The sequence below is a fragment of the Misgurnus anguillicaudatus genome, chromosome 11 (assembly GCF_027580225.2).
Source record: "Misgurnus anguillicaudatus chromosome 11, ASM2758022v2, whole genome shotgun sequence".
In the NCBI taxonomy this organism is placed as follows: domain Eukaryota; kingdom Metazoa; phylum Chordata; class Actinopteri; order Cypriniformes; family Cobitidae; genus Misgurnus; species Misgurnus anguillicaudatus.
In genome coordinates, this window is record NC_073347.2 from 35,427,706 (window position 1) to 35,448,127 (window position 20,422).

General features: G+C 36.5%; 1 long non-coding RNA gene across 3 annotated transcripts in view; it reads right to left on the minus strand.

Annotated features, from left to right (window-relative positions):
- The window catches only part of LOC129416266 (uncharacterized), a 51,317-nt gene extending 30,895 nt beyond the window's left edge, over window positions 1-20,422 (minus strand). Inside the window, exons 1-5 of one of the 3 annotated variants that reach the window (XR_008635229.2) lie at window positions 20,164-20,422; window positions 19,781-19,857; window positions 13,773-13,956; window positions 13,574-13,686; window positions 11,152-11,293 (exon numbers count right to left, since the gene is read on the minus strand). This is a non-coding gene — a long non-coding RNA (uncharacterized lncRNA). Of the gene's footprint in view, window positions 1-11,151; window positions 11,294-13,573; window positions 13,687-13,772; window positions 13,957-19,775; window positions 19,858-20,163 lie in introns of all 3 variants that reach the window. The other 2 variants (XR_012372262.1, XR_012372263.1) reach the window with 2 other exon arrangements.

Sequence of the window (20,422 nt, forward strand, 5' to 3'; positions counted from 1 at the left end):
ATAAATGTAACACGATACGCATTGTCAAAATAAAAGGTTTCCTGAACATGGTATTCCAGTGCGTGTTTTTTGTCTCGCGAGTGCTCGTCATATTTATTGATGTGAAAAAAGTTTGATGTCTAAGACGTTCAGTTTCTGGACGGTTGGTTTTTACCAGTGGGCTCTCATTCTCACCACCCGTTATCACCCACCCAGTAGACCCCAGTGTGTCTGAACAGCGGTGGTGTTCAGCGCCCCGTATTGTTCCTAAAACTCCGTGTTGGTAAAATAAGTGTAATACAGCCGTTGACAAAAATTAAAAGGTTTATTTTAGATTTAAGGTGGTCCACCAGCGCCTTTATGGCAAACACTTCAGGTTCTAAAAGTTTGTAACACCAAGAATTTGTTTAATGAAATATACAGTACATGTATAAGCAATCCCCCGAGTCCATAATCTCCGGACGGGATCGCCAATACTCTTTTCTTTAGACTAAAGGGTATTTATTTTAACATAAATAAAAGTTTATTTGCATCACGAACGCCGAGAAACTGTTCATGCACCGCAATCTATTGTTCACGCGCATTAAAGGTCGATCACCGGTGATGACCAGAGAACTAACCGGGTGTGTGTTCATATAAACTTAATAAATGTAATTCTGTCCGCTCTGGCAAAATAAAAGTTTATTTTAGATTTAGCCATTTCTTTAACCAAGTCTCTGATTAAAACAAGTTACTTTTGCTTAGGGCAATAGGCACATGCACACACATATCTGTGGTATTAAAAATAAGGTTTTTAAAGTTTAAGAAATTTAAACATTTGAAAAAAATCAAACATTTTAGAGGTGTCTGAGTAATTATTATAAACTAAATAAAAATTTAACCGTGAGTCTTTTCATCACCCGCTCTCTATGTCCACGCGCATTAAAACTCGCTCGCCGAAGCACGCGCCGGGTGTATGGTCATATCTGCAGTTTTAAAATAAACTTAAAGCAACACTATGTCGTTTCCATGTAAAAATTATACAGCTCCCCCATGTGGTTGAAAAGCACAACAGTGCCTGGTATCAAACACTCTTCTGCAGGCAGGGGGAGGGGCGGGGCTGTGTTTCCTACCCTCCACCTGCCACTTTCAAAGTGTGCTTGTAGCAGCTAGGAGGCTGCTCAGGTTGCAGCAACAGTACAATTTGTCCAGTTAAAAGTTGTTCTATCACTGAAATAATTTTAGAGACATTATTTAAAGGTAAAAAAACTACATAGTGTTGCTTTAATAAATGTAATGCTGGCCACTCTGACAAAAAGTAAAGGTTTATTTTAGATTTAGGGATTTCTTTAATCAAGTCTCTGATTAAAACATGTGAATGCGCGCACCGACGGCGACCTTACGCTGATGCGCACTTATATCTGACCTTAATAAACTTTTAAATGTTTTAAGACGTTTTCATCCCATCTTCAGGGTTTTTATTATTGACTTCTTAAAACCACGTATGGATATTATTATACAACGAATCTTATCATGTATGCTCTGACAAAAGTATGATTTTAGATTTTAGGTGGAGCGGACACACATTTATGCCAAATACTGTTGAATATAAACGATTGTTTTGTCAAAAGTTTCTTTAAAGTCAATAAGGAATCAAACATTTTAGATGTATCTGGTTAAACTTAAATCTGATATTTTCTATCGATCTATTTCTTTAGTTTTCTGCAGTCAACGTTCACAAGCTGCTCTCATGACCGTGTGTGTGTGTGTGTGTCCGTGAGATAATTCACAGCAGGGGTGGATTGTAAAGTAGTTAGAGTCTTTTAAAACCATGGTGGTAATAATGTAATACTGTCCACTCTGACAAAAAGTAAAAGGTTTATTTTAGATTTTATAGCAAACAATGCAGGATCTAAAAGTTTGTAACATCACAAATTTATTTAATGAAATATTCAGTACATGTATAGCAATGAATTGTACCAAAACCACCAGAGGCCGACAATTCTTTAGACCAAAGTCTATTTATTTTAAACTAAATAAAAGTTTAATCGCTTCACGAGATCCGTGTATCTGTTCATGTACAGCATACTGTTCATGCATTAAAGATCGAGTCCCCGGTGGGTACAACAGAGAACACCCGTGGATGCGCGTTCATATCTACCGTTTTAAAATAAACTTAATAAATATAATTCTGTCCGCTCTGACAAAATAAGGTTTTATTTTAGATTTAGGGGTTTCTTTAAACAAGTCTCTGATTAAAACATGCGAATACGTACAACAACGTAGCCAGAGGACGTACGCTGATGCGCTCTTATATCTGTCGTTAAGAAACTTTTAAACGTTTTAAGACATTTAAGCCCCTCTTGTGGTTTGAATTCATTAATGTCACCTAACATCCAAGTGTGTACATGTGTATTTACGATAAATGTAACACGATACGCATTGTAAAAATAAAAGGTTTCCTGAACATAGTATTCCAGTGCGTGTTTTTTGTCTTGCGAGTGCTCGTCATATTTATTGATGTGAAAAAAGTTTGATGTCTAAGGCGTTCAGTTTCTGGACGGGTGGTTTTTACCAGCGGTCTCTCATTCTCACCAGCCCGTTATCACCCATCCAGTTTGTAGATGTTTGCATCTTAATTTAATCACTCTTTATTATTTTGCAGTCTTCGTTATGTACATCGAGCTATTGGTGGTGTTACAAGTTTACAGATTCAGACATAATGCTATCATTGCTGTTTCGTCGTGAAAGATTTAGTAAGTAAATCTAAAACATACTTTGCGTTGTTGTTTTAATCATCTAGCACTAATTTAAAGAGTTTGCCAAAATGTTGCATAAACTATAGAAATGAAACAATCTGTATTCACAAAAACAATCACAGATATATGATGTCGCTTACAAAGAAAACAAGACGATTGATGAATGCAAAATATTGTCTGAGCAGATAGAACTAAGAACAAGTCTGAAGACTGCCCAAGTTTGAAAAGCAAAAGTTTAAGAAAAATACACTAGTATGTGCATCTGATGAGTTTACAAAAAAAAAATCTCAAACACAATTTGACACTAGCGAAGAAAAACTATGAACAAATGTATGCAAAAGTCTGAAGAGTGTCTAAGTTTGCAAAGCAAAAGTTTAAGAAAAATACACAAGCGTGTGCATGAGTTTACAAAAAAAAAAACATCTCAAACAGGATTTGACACTAGCGAAGAAAAACTTTGAACAAATGTATGAAGAGACAAAAGTATGAAGACTGTCTAAGTTTGAAAAGCAAAAGTTTAAGAAAAATACACATGTATGTACATGAGTTTACAAAATCTCAGACACGGGTTGACACTAGCGAAGAAAAACTTTGAACAAATGTGTATGAAGAGACAAAAGTATGAAGACTGACTAAGTTTGCAAAGCAAAAGTTTAAGAAAAATACACACGTATGTACATGAGTTTACAAAAAATCTCAAACAGGATTTGACACTAGCGAAGAAAAAACTGTGAACAAATGTATGCAAAAGTCTTCAGACTTTTGTCTCTTCATACATTGTTCAAAGTTTTTCTTCGCTAGTGTCAACCCGTGTCTGAGATTTTGTAAACTCATGTACATACATGTGTATTTTTCTTAAACTTTTGCTTTTCAAACTTAGACAGTCTTCATACTTTTGTCTCTTCATACATTTGTTCAAAGTTTTTCTTCGCTAGTGTCAAATCCTGTTTGAGATGTTTTTTTTTTTGTAAACTCATGCACACGCTTGTGTATTTTTCTTAAACTTTTGCTTTGCAAACTTAGACACTCTTCAGACTTTTGCATACATTTGTTCACAGTTTTTTCTTCGCTAGTGTCAAATCCTGTTTGAGATTTTTTGTAAACTCATGTACATACGTGTGTATTTTTCTTAAACTTTTGCTTTGCAAACTTAGTCAGTCTTCATACTTTTGTCTCTTCATACACATTTGTTCAAAGTTTTTCTTCGCTAGTGTCAACCCGTGTCTGAGATTTTGTAAACTCATGTACATACATGTGTATTTTTCTTAAACTTTTGCTTTTCAAACTTAGACAGTCTTCATACTTTTGTCTCTTCATACATTTGTTCAAAGTTTTTCTTCGCTAGTGTCAAATCCTGTTTGAGATGTTTTTTTTTTGTAAACTCATGCACACGCTTGTGTATTTTTCTTAAACTTTTGCTTTGCAAACTTAGACACTCTTCAGACTTTTGCATACATTTGTTCATAGTTTTTCTTCGCTAGTGTCAAATTGTGTTTGAGATTTTTTTTTTGTAAACTCATCAGATGCACATACTAGTGTATTTTTCTTAAACTTTTGCTTTTCAAACTTGGGCAGTCTTCAGACTTGTTCTTAGTTCTATCTGCTCAGACAATATTTTGCATTCATCAATCGTCTTGTTTTCTTTGTAAGCGACATCATATATCTGTGATTGTTTTTGTGAATACAGATTGTTTCATTTCTATAGTTTATGCAACATTTTGGCAAACTCTTTAAATTAGTGCTAGATGATTAAAACAACAACGCAAAGTATGTTTTAGATTTACTTACTAAATCTTTCACGACGAAACAGCAATGATAGCATTATGTCTGAATCTGTAAACTTGTAACACCACCAATAGCTCGATGTACATAACGAAGACTGCAAAATAATAAAGAGTGATTAAATTAAGATGCAAACATCTACAAACTGGATGGGTGATAACGGGCTGGTGAGAATGAGAGACCGCTGGTAAAAACCACCCGTCCAGAAACTGAACGCCTTAGACATCAAACTTTTTTCACATCAATAAATATGACGAGCACTCGCAAGACAAAAAACACGCACTGGAATACTATGTTCAGGAAACCTTTTATTTTTACAATGCGTATCGTGTTACATTTATCGTAAATACACATGTACACACTTGGATGTTAGGTGACATTAATGAATTCAAACCACAAGAGGGGCTTAAATGTCTTAAAACGTTTAAAAGTTTCTTAACGACAGATATAAGAGCGCATCAGCGTACGTCCTCTGGCTACGTTGTTGTACGTATTCGCATGTTTTAATCAGAGACTTGTTTAAAGAAACCCCTAAATCTAAAATAAAACCTTATTTTGTCAGAGCGGACAGAATTATATTTATTAAGTTTATTTTAAAACGGTAGATATGAACGCGCATCCACGGGTGTTCTCTGTTGTACCCACCGGGGACTCGATCTTTAATGCATGAACAGTATGCTGTACATGAACAGATACACGGATCTCGTGAAGCGATTAAACTTTTATTTAGTTTAAAATAAATAGACTTTGGTCTAAAGAATTGTCGGCCTCTGGTGGTTTTGGTACAATTCATTGCTATACATGTACTGAATATTTCATTAAATAAATTTGTGATGTTACAAACTTTTAGATCCTGCATTGTTTGCTATAAAATCTAAAATAAACCTTTTACTTTTTGTCAGAGTGGACAGTATTACATTATTACCACCATGGTTTTAAAAGACTCTAACTACTTTACAATCCACCCCTGCTGTGAATTATCTCACGGACACACACACACACACACGGTCATGAGAGCAGCTTGTGAACGTTGACTGCAGAAAACTAAAGAAATAGATCGATAGAAAATATCAGATTTAAGTTTAACCAGATACATCTAAAATGTTTGATTCCTTATTGACTTTAAAGAAACTTTTGACAAAACAATCGTTTATATTCAACAGTATTTGGCATAAATGTGTGTCCGCTCCACCTAAAATCTAAAATCATACTTTTGTCAGAGCATACATGATAAGATTCGTTGTATAATAATATCCATACGTGGTTTTAAGAAGTCAATAATAAAAACCCTGAAGATGGGATGAAAACGTCTTAAAACATTTAAAAGTTTATTAAGGTCAGATATAAGTGCGCATCAGCGTAAGGTCGCCGTCGGTGCGCGCATTCACATGTTTTAATCAGAGACTTGATTAAAGAAATCCCTAAATCTAAAATAAACCTTTACTTTTTGTCAGAGTGGCCAGCATTACATTTATTAAAGCAACACTATGTAGTTTTTTTACCTTTAAATAATGTCTCTAAAATTATTTCAGTGATAGAACAACTTTTAACTGGACAAATTGTACTGTTGCTGCAACCTGAGCAGCCTCCTAGCTGCTACAAGCACACTTTGAAAGTGGCAGGTGGAGGGTAGGAAACACAGCCCCGCCCCTCCCCCTGCCTGCAGAAGAGTGTTTGATACCAGGCACTGTTGTGCTTTTCAACCACATGGGGGAGCTGTATAATTTTTACATGGAAACGACATAGTGTTGCTTTAAGTTTATTTTAAAACTGCAGATATGACCATACACCCGGCGCGTGCTTCGGCGAGCGAGTTTTAATGCGCGTGGACATAGAGAGCGGGTGATGAAAAGACTCACGGTTAAATTTTTATTTAGTTTATAATAATTACTCAGACACCTCTAAAATGTTTGATTTTTTTCAAATGTTTAAATTTCTTAAACTTTAAAAACCTTATTTTTAATACCACAGATATGTGTGTGCATGTGCCTATTGCCCTAAGCAAAAGTAACTTGTTTTAATCAGAGACTTGGTTAAAGAAATGGCTAAATCTAAAATAAACTTTTATTTTGCCAGAGCGGACAGAATTACATTTATTAAGTTTATATGAACACACACCCGGTTAGTTCTCTGGTCATCACCGGTGATCGACCTTTAATGCGCGTGAACAATAGATTGCGGTGCATGAACAGTTTCTCGGCGTTCGTGATGCAAATAAACTTTTATTTATGTTAAAATAAATACCCTTTAGTCTAAAGAAAAGAGTATTGGCGATCCCGTCCGGAGATTATGGACTCGGGGGATTGCTTATACATGTACTGTATATTTCATTAAACAAATTCTTGGTGTTACAAACTTTTAGAACCTGAAGTGTTTGCCATAAAGGCGCTGGTGGACCACCTTAAATCTAAAATAAACCTTTTAATTTTTGTCAACGGCTGTATTACACTTATTTTACCAACACGGAGTTTTAGGAACAATACGGGGCGCTGAACACCACCGCTGTTCAGACACACTGGGGTCTACTGGGTGGGTGATAACGGGTGGTGAGAATGAGAGCCCACTGGTAAAAACCAACCGTCCAGAAACTGAACGTCTTAGACATCAAACTTTTTTCACATCAATAAATATGACGAGCACTCGCGAGACAAAAAACACGCACTGGAATACCATGTTCAGGAAACCTTTTATTTTGACAATGCGTATCGTGTTACATTTATCGTAAATACGCATGTACACACTCGGATGTTAGGTGACATTAATGAATTCAAACCACAAGAGGGGCTTAAATGTCTTAAAACGTTTAAAAGTTTCTTAACGACAGATATAAGAGCGCATCAGCGTAAGTTCTCTGTCGCCGTCGGTGCGCGCATTGCTGAACATGTTTTAATCACAGACTTGTTTAAAGAAACCCCTAAATCTAAAATAAAACCTTATTTTGTCAGAGCGGACAGAATTATATTTATTAAGTTTATTTTAAAACGGCAGATATGAACGCGCATCCACGGGTGTTCTCTGTTATACCCACCGGGGACTCGATCTTTAATGCATGAACAGTATGCTGTACATGAACAGATACACGGATCTCGATTAAACTTTTATTTAGTTTAAAATAAATAGACTTTGGTCTAAAGAATTGTCGGCCTCTGGTGGTTTTGGTACAATTCATTGCTATACATGTACTGAATATTTCATTAAATAAATTTGTGATGTTACAAACTTTTAGATCCTGCAGTGTTTGCTATAAAATCTAAAATAAATCTTTTACTTTTTGTCAGAGTGACAGTATTACATTATTACCACCATGGTTTTAAAAGACTCTAACTATACAATCCACCCCTGCTGTGAATTGCCTCGCTGACACACACACACACACACACACACACACACACACACACACACACACACACACACACACACACACACACACACACACACACACACACACACACACACACGGTCATGAGAGCAGCTTGTGAACGTTGACTGATCAGAAAAATAGTTAAATAGATAATATCAGATTTAAGTTTAACCATATACATCTAAAATGTTTGATTTTTGCGTGACTTTGGGGAGGCTTTTGACAAAACAAACGTTTATATTAAACAGTAGGCTATAAAATACGCGCTGCCACTTCACTTAAAGTCTAAAATAATACTTTATTTTTGTCAGAGCAGACAATATAAGATTCGTTATAATATACACATATTCACACATGGTTTTAAGAAGCCAACAATAAAAACAAACCCTGAAGATGCCACGAACACGTCTCCAATCGTCCAAAAGCCTCCCAACGAAACACATGAACGCACATCCGACGCGCTCTCCGCCACCGCCGGTGACCGACCCCCAGAAAAGACCCACGGACCTCGCGATGCGAATAAACTTTTATTTAGGTTAAAATAAATTTCCTTTAGTCTAAAGAAAGAAGTATTGACGGCGCCTAAGGTTATGGCATAAGGGAATGGTTAAACTATACACGTATACGGAATATATTAAATATTTGTGATGTTACACTCAAAAGTTTTAATCAGAGACTTGGTTCAAGAATTCCCTAAATCTAAAATAAAACTTTACTTTTCTTCAGAGTGGACCGTATTACATTTTACCATCACGGTTTTAAAAGTCTCTAACTAGTTTACAATCCGCCCCTGCTGTGAATTATCTCACACGCACACAGACCCTCACAAATCAGCTTCTGAAACATTGTGTCTGATCAGATACTAAAGAAATAGACCAATAGAAAATATCAGATTTAAGTTTAACCAGATACATCTAAAATGTTTGATTCCTTATTGACTTTAAAGAAACTTTTGACAAAACGAACGTTTATATTCAACAGTATTTGGCATAAATATGTGTCCGCACCACCTAAAATCTAATGCTTTATTTTGTCAGAGCATACATGATAAGATTCGTTGTATAATAATATACATACATGGTTTTAAGAAGTCAATAATAAAAAACCCTGAAGATGGGATGAAAACGTCTTAAAACATTTAAAAGTTTATTAAGGTCAGATATAAGCGCGCGTCAGCGTAAGGTCGCCGTCGGTGCGCGCATTCACATGTTTTAATCAGAGACTTGATTAAAGAAATCCCTAAATCTAAAATAAACATTTACTTTTTGTCAGAGTGGCCAGCATTACATTTATTAAGTTTATTTTAAAACTTCAGATATGCCCATACACCCGGCGCGTGCACCGGTGAGCGAGTTTTAATGCGCGTGAACATAGAGAGCGGGTGATGAAAAGACTCACGGTTAAATTTTTATTTAGTTTATAATAAACAGGTTTTCGTCTAAAGAACCACACAGGTCCGCTGAACACCGACCCCGCTGTGAGACACGCAGTGGGGGTCGAGAAGCGCGCCCGGGAGAGGAGCGCACAGAGGACGGAGAAACTCCGGTCATAAAACCTGCCAGAAACTGGACAGTCTAAAACAATAAACTTATTTTTGACAGCAATAAACATGACACCGCTCCACCTAAAATCTACAATCATACTTTTGTCAGAGCATACATGATAAGATTCGTTGTATAATAATATACATGGTTTTAAGAAGTCAATAATAAAAAACCCTGAAGATGGGATGAAAACGTCTTAAAACATTTAAAAGTTTATTAAGGTCAGATATAAGTGCGCGTCAGCGTAAGATCGCCGTCGGTGCGCGCATTCACATGTTTTAATCAGAGACTTGATTAAAGAAATCCCTAAATCTAAAATAAACCTTTACTTTTTGTCAGAGTGGCCAGCATTACATTTATTAAGTTTATTTTAAAACTGCAGATATGCCCATACACCCGGCGCGTGCACCGGTGAGCGAGTTTTAATGCGCGTGAACATAGAGAGCGGGTGATGAAAAGACTCACGGATCTCATGAAGCGGTTAAATTTTTATTTAGTTTATAATAAACAGGTTTTCGTCTAAAGAACCACACAGGACCGCTGAACACCGACACCGCTGTGAGACACGCAGTGGGGGCTGAGGGCTGGTGAGTACGGATGGGAAAAGAGAGACCGCGGTCATAAAAAGTGACAGAACCTGGACAGTCTAAAACTATAAACTTATTTTTGACAGCAATAAAACATTCGCTTGACAAAACACACACACACACACACACGAAAAACAACGAGCTGATTGACACATCGTAAAACACGCACGGTCCGGATACTCGCTGTCTAAAGCCCTTGATATACGATTCTCAAACCTACAGAGACTTGATTAAAGAAATCCCTAAATCTAAAATAAACCTTTACTTTTTGTCAGAGTGGACAGCATTACATTTATTAAGTTTATTTTAAAACTGCAGATATGACCATACACGCGACGCGTGCACCGGTGAGCGAGTTTTAATGCGCGTGAACATAGAGAGCGGGTGATGAAAAGACTCACAGACCTCGTGATGCGGTTAAATTTTTATTTAGTTTATAATAAACAGGTTTTCGTCTAAAGAACCACACAGGTCCGCTGAACACCGACCCCGCTGTGAGACACGCAGTGGGGGTCGAGAAGCGCGCCCGGGAGAGGAGCGCACACAGGACGGAGAAACTCCGGTCATAAAACCTGCCAGAAACTGGACAGTCTAAAACTATAAACTTATTTTTGACAGCAATAAACATGACAGCATAGGCTTGACATAAAACACACACACAGGAATAACAACGAGCTGATTGACACATCGTAAAACACGCACAGGATACTCGCTGTCTAAAGCCCTTGATATACGACAGTCCAGAAACTGGACAGATTGTACACCTTTTGATTGATAGTCCCGCCCCCTGTCAAAGGGGGTCATAAATCGGACCGCTTGTGAAACTACGCAGTCTAAAACTATAAACTTTATTTTTTGACAGCAATAAACATGACAGCATAGGCTTGACATAAAACACACACACAGGAATAACAACGAGCTGATTGACACATCGTAAAACACGCACAGGATACTCGCTGTCTAAAGCCCTTGATATACGACAGTCCAGAAACTGGACAGATTGTACACCTTTTGATTGATAGTCCCGACCCCTGTCAAAGGGGGTCATAAATCAATCAAATTTTGACAGATAGTGGTCCCTTACAACTACTAGCGTTAATGCATTCACCCAGCCTATAGAAAGGGCAATAGAATAGAAAGAATTGTCCTACAGTTAATACCTTTGTTTGGAGAGAGCACAGCTTCATGTTGACCTTGTCTCCTCAGGCAAATCCCCCCCAATTCAACACCACCACCAATAATCCAACCCATAAGACTCCTCGGTCTGTTCCAAAAACGATTAGCTGATAACATCACAGCATGCTGGAATGTAAACATTCATAACATAAGAGATGAACTCTGCTGCAGTGTGATGCATTTATCAGCGATCAGCTCTGCTTCTTTTCTGTGAAACCCACATTGAGCTTTTTAATCACAAGTAAGGCTTAGCAACTCTATTTTAAGTTTATGCAATAAATAATAATTGCATAAATGTGTTAAGGAGGGGAGAATTTAAGATGAATATAGAGATATGGCCACTTTCACTTATACACTGTCAAAAATAAAGGTCTATCACGGTGCCATAGAAGAACCATTTTTGGCTAAACGGTTCCATAAAGAACCTTTAACATCTGAAGAATCTTTCTGTTGCACAAAAAAAGAAAAAGGTTTTTTAGATTTTAAAAAGGGAAGGAAAGAAATGATTCTTCTAAAAACCTTAAACCCTTTTCACATAGAGATTACGGAAAATACACGGAAAACGTGTCTTGGATTTGTCCGGAATAAGTTGATTTTTGGTTCATTCACACTGTCAATGATTTTCTGGAATCTGTGCGTGCATTCACACGTACCGTAAAGATCCCATAAAGACACGTGCCGTATTTAAAGTCCTGCACTTTTTTCCACAGCGTCTGAAGTTTGCTAACTATCCGTGATTTCTCTCTCGAGAAACCCCACACGTGCATTTTTGTTAATGACAAAATCCTAAGGAGCGCATTATGCATTGTTCTTCATTTGTAAGGATTTCAGCTCGGATAGTGACAAACTCCCCAATCTCTGCTTCAGTCCAGTTTGCTGACATTTCCTTAGTTGTTAATGTTGATATGCATTTAAATCACTGTGTCAAAGAGCTGAACTATAACTTCTTGTTGAAATGACACGCCAACATAATCTCACAAAGTTGCGTGGTATAGTCACAAAACATCTCCGCATTTTTCTGTGGCATACCACAGACTTTCTTTTCCGTGTCATTGTCACGTATTGGTTACTCAACTGCTTTTTTCCTATTTTCAAACCACTGTCGCTTTGGTTTAGGGTTAGATTTGGTGTTTGTGTTAGGATGTCACTTTAAGTATTGGTTTATACTATTTTTTCTTATTTATTTTTTATATATTTTCAGATTTTTAAACCATTGACGCCTGGCGTTAGGTTTAGAGTTGGGTTTGGGTAAGGATGTCATTTTATGTAAATCTAACCCTAAACCGAAGCGACAATGGTAAAAAAATAGGAAAAACTGTTGAGTAACCAATCTGTGACAATGACACGGAAAAGAAAGTCCGTGGTACGGGCACGGAAAAATGTGGAGATCCGTGACAATGACACGGATAAATGAGCTAAATATTCCGTGACTATACCACGGAAATTCATGAGGTTGGACACACACATCCTCGCTATGGCACGCCCCTTACGTCATTGTTTCTGCCTCTTGTTCATACAGAATGATTTCTGTGAATGTTACGGCAATGTTACTAGGTCCTCTTTACAGGAGCGATCCCGGAACATTTCCGAAACGTGTTTGTGTTCACACAAAAGCCTCTTTGCCAATTTTACAATAATTTTCTGGGACCAAAGTGCAAGTGCTTCACAGGTGCTTTACCGGTGCTATATGGCACTAAAAACGGTTCTTCTATGATTACGAGCAAAGAACCACTTTTGGTGCTATATAGCACTATGAGGTTTTTGACTAAATGGTTCTTTAAGGAACCAAAAATGGTTCTTTTATGGCATTGATGTGAAGAACCTTTAATGTACCTTTATCTTTAAAAGTGTAAGAAATGCCTAAACTTTATAAGCTGTGTATAGCACTTCTCATATTATTGCCTTCCTAAGACAAATCACTCTTATGTTTCCCTTACTTTTGTAAGTTGCTTTGTATAAAAGCATCTGCTAAATGCCTAAATGTAACATGGTGTGCCCATCCAAACTATAAAGTCTGTAATTAAACCAGCAAAGTGCATCACACTGATATGTATTGAATTGTGCATGTATTTCTGTGTGTATAATAAATAAATAGCAAATAATGTTTTGCTGTGTACGTGCAGAACAAGAGACAAACAAATGTGCACATAAATGCAGAGCTATAAATGCCACATGCAATCACGTAAAAATGAACCCCGTCTGACTTAGAAACTCTTAGTGAAGTTTAGTATGATCCACTTTACGTAATTGTTTTTACATAAACACTGATGGTTACGTGTTATTTTGCAAATATGCATTTGAATTTGCCGTTCACCATAAAAAGATGCACAAAGTAATTTTTTGCACAGTTTGCTTTTTTGGCCATCGATGGGTTTTTAAGTGTGGGAACATGGCGTTTTTTGGCACCTGTCTGTGAATAGTTTTGCACTCCTCTTGCCATAGATGGGCCGCTAAGAGCTCCAACCTGTTACATTTCCACAGGATGCTTCCCAACACGTCTGTTTCTCACTCCCCGAGTTCTGTCAAAGGAATTTCAATGTTTTAATTATTGCAGATAAGGAAAACAAGGAGTGCATTGAAGAACACTGACACAAGGCAACTTTACTTATCGGAGCAGAGATAGGACCTCCACTTTCAAACCTCTTAGGGCTGTTCAGCAGTTCTGATTTGGCAAACGTCCTCTCCTCCTCTGTCTGGTTTTATGCCCTGCTGTCTTTGCTCTCCCTTGACCATGAACCTCATTGTCAGGCAGGTAACAGCAAACGTTCAAGGTCTCCACCATTTTTAGCCTTGAACAAAAAAATGTAAAATTCCTGAGAGAGATCACGACTTTGTGTTTGTAATTATATATAATCTCCTGACTAAAAGGCGACAATGTAGTGTTGACAGGAATATTGTGCTATTTAGTGCCTATGATAAAAATCAATATTATAAAAGAGATAGATCAGACTTTCAATTCTTATTGGATGAGCTGTGTAAATTCACATTTGGTTATATCTAAATAACAAAATGATTTTATATGCAAAAAAGATTTATTATGTTCTGGTTTGTTAAAAAAGGCAGTTTATGTTTTCAGAGAGCAGTGTATGAAGAATAATTGAATTAATCAAAAACTACAGAAGTTGAGAAAGACAGCAAAAGAGATATGCTATAGATACGTTCCCCCTAAGGCCACAAATAAATATCAGACACGCATACACAACCAGTAAAACCAGAATGACTTCTCCGACCAAACCCTTGGGACTTGAGGTAACACTACAGCTTGAAAAGTTTTGTCAGTCTGTAACTTACATGCTTTAATTTTTACTATCACAAACACACGAGCTGTACTGTATGTTTGCAATCAAGAAACCGAGATTTGTTTTTAGATTTCTATTTTTATTTATTATGTATCACAACACAAAAAACAAATCACTAAAAAAAAGAACGATTCGAATTGACACCAATACCAGTCAAAGTTAAAGGGCACATATTATGCAAAATGGCAGTGTATGAACACAACAACCCTAAAAAAATTCACCCACTTTTTTAATCCCCATTAAATCAAAGCAGTCCCATTAGGCTGTTTTGATTCTCTTTATAATTCGCACAATTGTACCGAGCCCCTAAGGTGACATTGGAGTAAAAAAATCAAAAGTTTTCATGTGCTCACGTGAAACTTTCATGTTCAGAATTTTTTTTAAGTTTAGTTTCGCACGCGCACATGAAAGTTTCATGTGAGCACGCAAAACTAAACACGGTAGTTTCACGTGTGCACGCAATAGATTCACATGCACACGCGAAAGTTTCACGTGAGCAGGTGATAGTTTTACATGAGCACGTGATAGTTTCACATGAGCACGCAAAACTAAACTTTATTTAATTTTTGCTCTATGTGCCCCTTAGGGGCTCCATACAATTGTGACCAACACAACCTTAAAAAAAATTCCACACACTTTTACATAAAAATAAAAAAATATATATTGATTATTTCAGAGGTGTGCTATTGACACATCATTTGAATATTTTCATGTTTGGGAAAAATTTGTGATTAAAGGCAGGGTATTTGATTTTGAAAATGCTAAATTTAGTCTACTAGCACTGAAATCACAATCCCACCCTTCATTTAAATCGCCACTTATTGAAAATTATTTGGTCCTACGACTTTCACAGATGACATATATTTATACAAATACATTTAGACGACTTAACATAGTGATTGGATAACATAAGTATGCAAAAAGACTTTTAACCAGCATAACTCAAAATGTTTCTGGATCAAATCAGATTTAAAGGGGTTAATGCGACATCACAAAGACAAAGTCCCGCCCACAGCCACTGACTGGCTGGTTAATTTGACCAAAAAACTTTTTTAAATATGTAAGTTAACATGTTTTAGCGCTAATGCGACTATTGTCTCCGACTTATTTACAGGAATCAGATCTATTTTTAACCAAAAGCGCTGACTGGCTGTTGACTAGGGAGACAGACACACACCTGAGGTTTATATTATATCTTGTAGAAATGGCATAATGTGTGACCTTTAAAGACGTTAAAATATGTACTCGAAGGATAAAGGTAAAAAAATAATCCATATTTATATTAGGTCATTTAAGAAGTGACCTAACCGCCCCTATATGACCACTGCCCCAGTGACAGCTTGGGAACATTTTTCGAACCGATTGGACTTCCTTTCACTAAAGTTTTTTAGTGATATAGATTAATACGGACATTATTTATGTGCCATTCCATGAAAGAATTCGCTAACAGCATTTCTATTTAATGAACATTTTGTGTCTTTATTGCTGTAGTTGTCTGTTTACAATTACAAGCCTTTCTTGCCAATGCCGATTCAGTATGTATGTAACAATTTAGTATAATATAAGACACCAATGCACAATTACTACATTTATTAATGCTAGAAATAATCATTTGTTTTCTTCTGACAAATAATGCAATTCATTAACTTAGGGTGGCCATACGTGTCATTTTTCCCATACATGTCCTTGCCAAGATTTCGGTTGTGTCCTCCAGAAGTCACATTTGTTGACCGCAAACATTTCAATTCAAATCATTATAAAATGTAAATGTATTTCTTTTAAGACAAACAATCATTGTAGCTTTATTCTTACCTTGAAATGTAATGGTAACTTTTATGAAATAGAATATGAAATATTAAACCTCGATGACGTATACGACCGACAAATGCAACTTCCGAAGGACACACCCAAAAAAACTGGCCAGGACGTATCTGGGGAACATGGCACGTATGGGCACCCTACATTAGCTTAAAAGTAAGATATTTAGATGTATGCAATGTGGCTGATTATTAAACTACAAAAGGTAAAGGTGCCATAGAATAAAAAACTGCATTTACTTCTTATAGATGATTAATAAGAGCTCTGTACATGGTAATAATGACACGTTTGTTTCCTCCTTCTTATGTAAACCTTGGGCATGCAAAAGACAGCTGGAAAACAAGCAAATGCCAACATAACACCGACTGTGATAACAGTGGAGATGTACGTCCCAACATGTATTACTAATGAGCTACTGAATTATTATTCATGACCCTTCCAAATTTTCAACCATTTTATTAAGGACAAATCCTATGGTTGTAAACAGACATGTTAAAACATTTCTGGATAATTTTTGCACTTAATAAAGTTACATACCATCAATGTAGATATCAGAGAACAATGTAACAGATTATTTTAATGCATTCTTTGGCACCTTTAACTAATATACACTGATCAGTCTGTATAGGCTCCTTAGCAGTGGCGGCTCGTGACTGCTCATCTGAAGGGGCGCTAATTCAAAATAATGAGTTGCTTGCGTTTTCAAAATATGTGTTTGTTGCATCATGTGAACCATGTGCATCACGTGTTTTGTCAAAATAAGTGCCTGCTGCACACGCGTCAAAACCGTTTATGATAAAATGGATGCTCACGTTCACAAAATACACGCAATACACTCCCTTAACAGTAAACTCTGATTATGCATGAAATTATGTGAGTATCTGGCAAACGCGAGCGTCTCTTTTATACTAAACCCTTTAGATGCATCTGCAGCAGGCACTTATTTTGACAAGATGCACACATGATCTCTCGATGCGCAGAACACATATTTTGAAAAAAGGAACCACACACATGACGGGCTACATACATGTTGTGATGAACTTCGCATCGAGCGCCCTCATAAAAAGAAGTCACAGGCCAATACTGCTACTTAGTATTTACTTACACATAGATTAGTCTGTGCTACTGTATAGATCCGTTGAGCATTGCATTAGAAGCGTAAAAGGATTTTGAATACAGGGAACAACCATACTGATAAAAATTCAATTCAATTCAATTCAATTTTATTTATATAGCGCTTTTCACAATTTGGTAATTGTATCAAAGCAGCTTTACATTAATAGAAGCAGTGAAAAGCACAGAAAATCGACAGATAGCACAACATAATACACGATAGCACAAGCAGGTAAATTTGCTGCGGCTATAAATCAACATTAAAGCGAATGTATTACTAATGTAACGTATAGAAGTTAAGCCAAAGAAGCCTGCCTCCCCGGGTTGAAAAACCCCCTAGGAGAAAAAAAAACCAGACTTTTTAGCCGGGGAAGTAAAAAAAAGTCCTAGGAGGGAAAAACTCTTGGGAGATATATACCCTTGGGGGGTGGGGGGATATATATATATACCTTGTAAGTCGCTTTGGATAAAAGTGTATGCCAAATGCATAAATGTGCGTGATTAACAAAAGCTTTGTAAACTCATTCAATTTGATTTAGGATAATTATTATTCTTATAATAAAGGTTATAAGTAAAATACAATTTTTTGTTGGAATTGAAATGTATTGCATTTCAGTGACCAGTCTAGGCAAGCAAATATGTTTCGCAATGACAGTGAGTCTTTCTTTGCTATTCAAGGTCACTTTACTCTGCCCAATGGGCTTTTGTTCAACCAGCTGAGATGCCTCTGAACCCTGTTCACACCTGGAGAAAAAAATCACCTAAAGGCTCACCGTGCAGTAAAAAGAGAGAAAAATCTATGCTGTGTCAGGCCAAAGAAAAAGTTATGGACATCAGCACAGAATATAAGGCAAAAAGCTCACGATTAAATCCTGTGTTGCTTCAAACCTGACATGAGCAGAAATATTTCCCTTTAAGACCATTTATTCATTCGCTAGTTGATTTATAGTTTATTTATTCAAGTTTCAAATGAAGTTTCAAAAGTCAGCATGCAAGCGCCACATTTCGACTAAAATTAAACCTTCAAACAAGTCGTGTTTTTTTAATCTGGTTTCTTTTCAGAGATATTGAATAGATACGTGATCTCAAATAAGTCCAGCTCATCCTCTTCAATCCCTTCTTTCATTTTCACAACCGTCCATAAATGCCAACACTCTGTGTGGTATTAATATATCACTTTTGTGAGTGCAAGACCGTGCACTGTGCTCTCTAGACTAGAGCCCATTAAGGGTGTCTAACAACTATAAACACCTGGATTTATTGGGGGAAGCTTTATGTTCACGGCAAGCGTTGCATGCGTTTCTTTTATTTGGTGGAAAGTGTGAAATATCCTGTTACACACGCCCAAACCTGTGATACAAAACAACACAGGACTTCAAGTATAGACACACATAACATAAAAAACATGAGGAAAAAAACACAATTCATCTCTTTTAAGAGTGGCGGCAGGGTAAAATTGCATGCATGATTTCTACTTTACTTACAAAAAAAAAAACTGCTAAAATGTATATCATTAAATACCAAAATGTGACACTGTCTGTGGAATCTCTCTCATAATCTAATGATGAGATTCGGAGCATCAAAGTTTGATTTCAATTGCAGATTTTAATCTTTGACATGATCTTACTCAATATTAAAGATATCAAAGCTATATATTTAACAGAATGTTAAAATACAATATGTAAGATGATTTTATGTGAAAAACAGTAAATCACAAATAAATGACTTTAGTTGGGTTTGCACAGACTGGATCCTATATAATAAACAATAAACAAATGATGCCATTGTATGATGTGAAAATGACAATTCAGGTTCCTGTATAAATAAATATGTAAGAAATAATTGACGACGGGCCATTGAATTATAAAAAAATAATGCACACCCAATAATGCACAACCGCGGGTGTGCATTATTTTCAAATAATTCAAAGGACCGGAGTCAATTATTTCACTTATACCACGGTTACCACAAACATTGCTATGGTGCCTATTTTTAAGACATTTGACAAGTTAGGTGTGCGGTTATCAGAAATTAATGCATACCCACGGAACATTTCTCAGCCAATCAGAATACAGCATTCAACAGACCCGTGGTATAAGGTTATTTAATCACATTACAATAATTCCATATACACTGCATATAAAAAATATGCAGCATTTTGTCAAGTCAACATATATTTTATGTTACTTTAACTTAAAAAATTTAATTAAACAATTTTTAACTTGTTTTTATAAGTTATGTCAACTTTTACAATTCAAAACTTAAAATAGCAGGTTAAATTGACTTGCAAAACCAAGTTGTTTTAACTTCATGCTGTATTTGTTTCTGAGTGTAGGTGTGAGAGAAAGACAGTGTAACAGATACATAAACACACATACTGTACTGTAGCAGCAATGCACAAACTGAGATCTGAGGATCTGTCATCATCATGACCCTCGGCTTGGACAGGAAGTAACTATACTGAAGGGGACAGATAGACAAACAGCAGCCTTCAGCGAAGAGCAGGTGTGTTTAAACATGTGTCTCTGAATCTCAGCTGTGCAGTAAGCACAGGTTTGGCAATATTTCTGGAGGCTAAATATTTGAAAATGTAGTGAAGCATGTCAACAAATGACTTGTGAGAATATTTCAAGTGATACTTGTAAAAAACTTAAATCTGCTAATCATGTTTTACATAAAATCAAATCATGTCGACAGGTGTATGAGAGGATTAGAAAAAATCATTAGCCTGGTATGAAAACAATGAAAGTGTAATCTTCAACAAACCTGTCATTGTCTGTCCGTGTAGAGTCCGATATTAAATGTGTTCTCATTTTGTCACCACACAGGAAAATTTGAAAGATTGAAAAGCGCCACGTAAATAAAATAATAAGTTATCAAAATATTGGAAAAAAAAAACATGCAGGATTCTCTGCTCCCAAACATTGGGCACGTGTCCGCTGCCGCGCTGAAACCACGACCACTCGTCGGGGCGGGACCATGCGGTGGCGCCAGTTTGTCATTGAGCCACCGTTTTAGCCCCGCC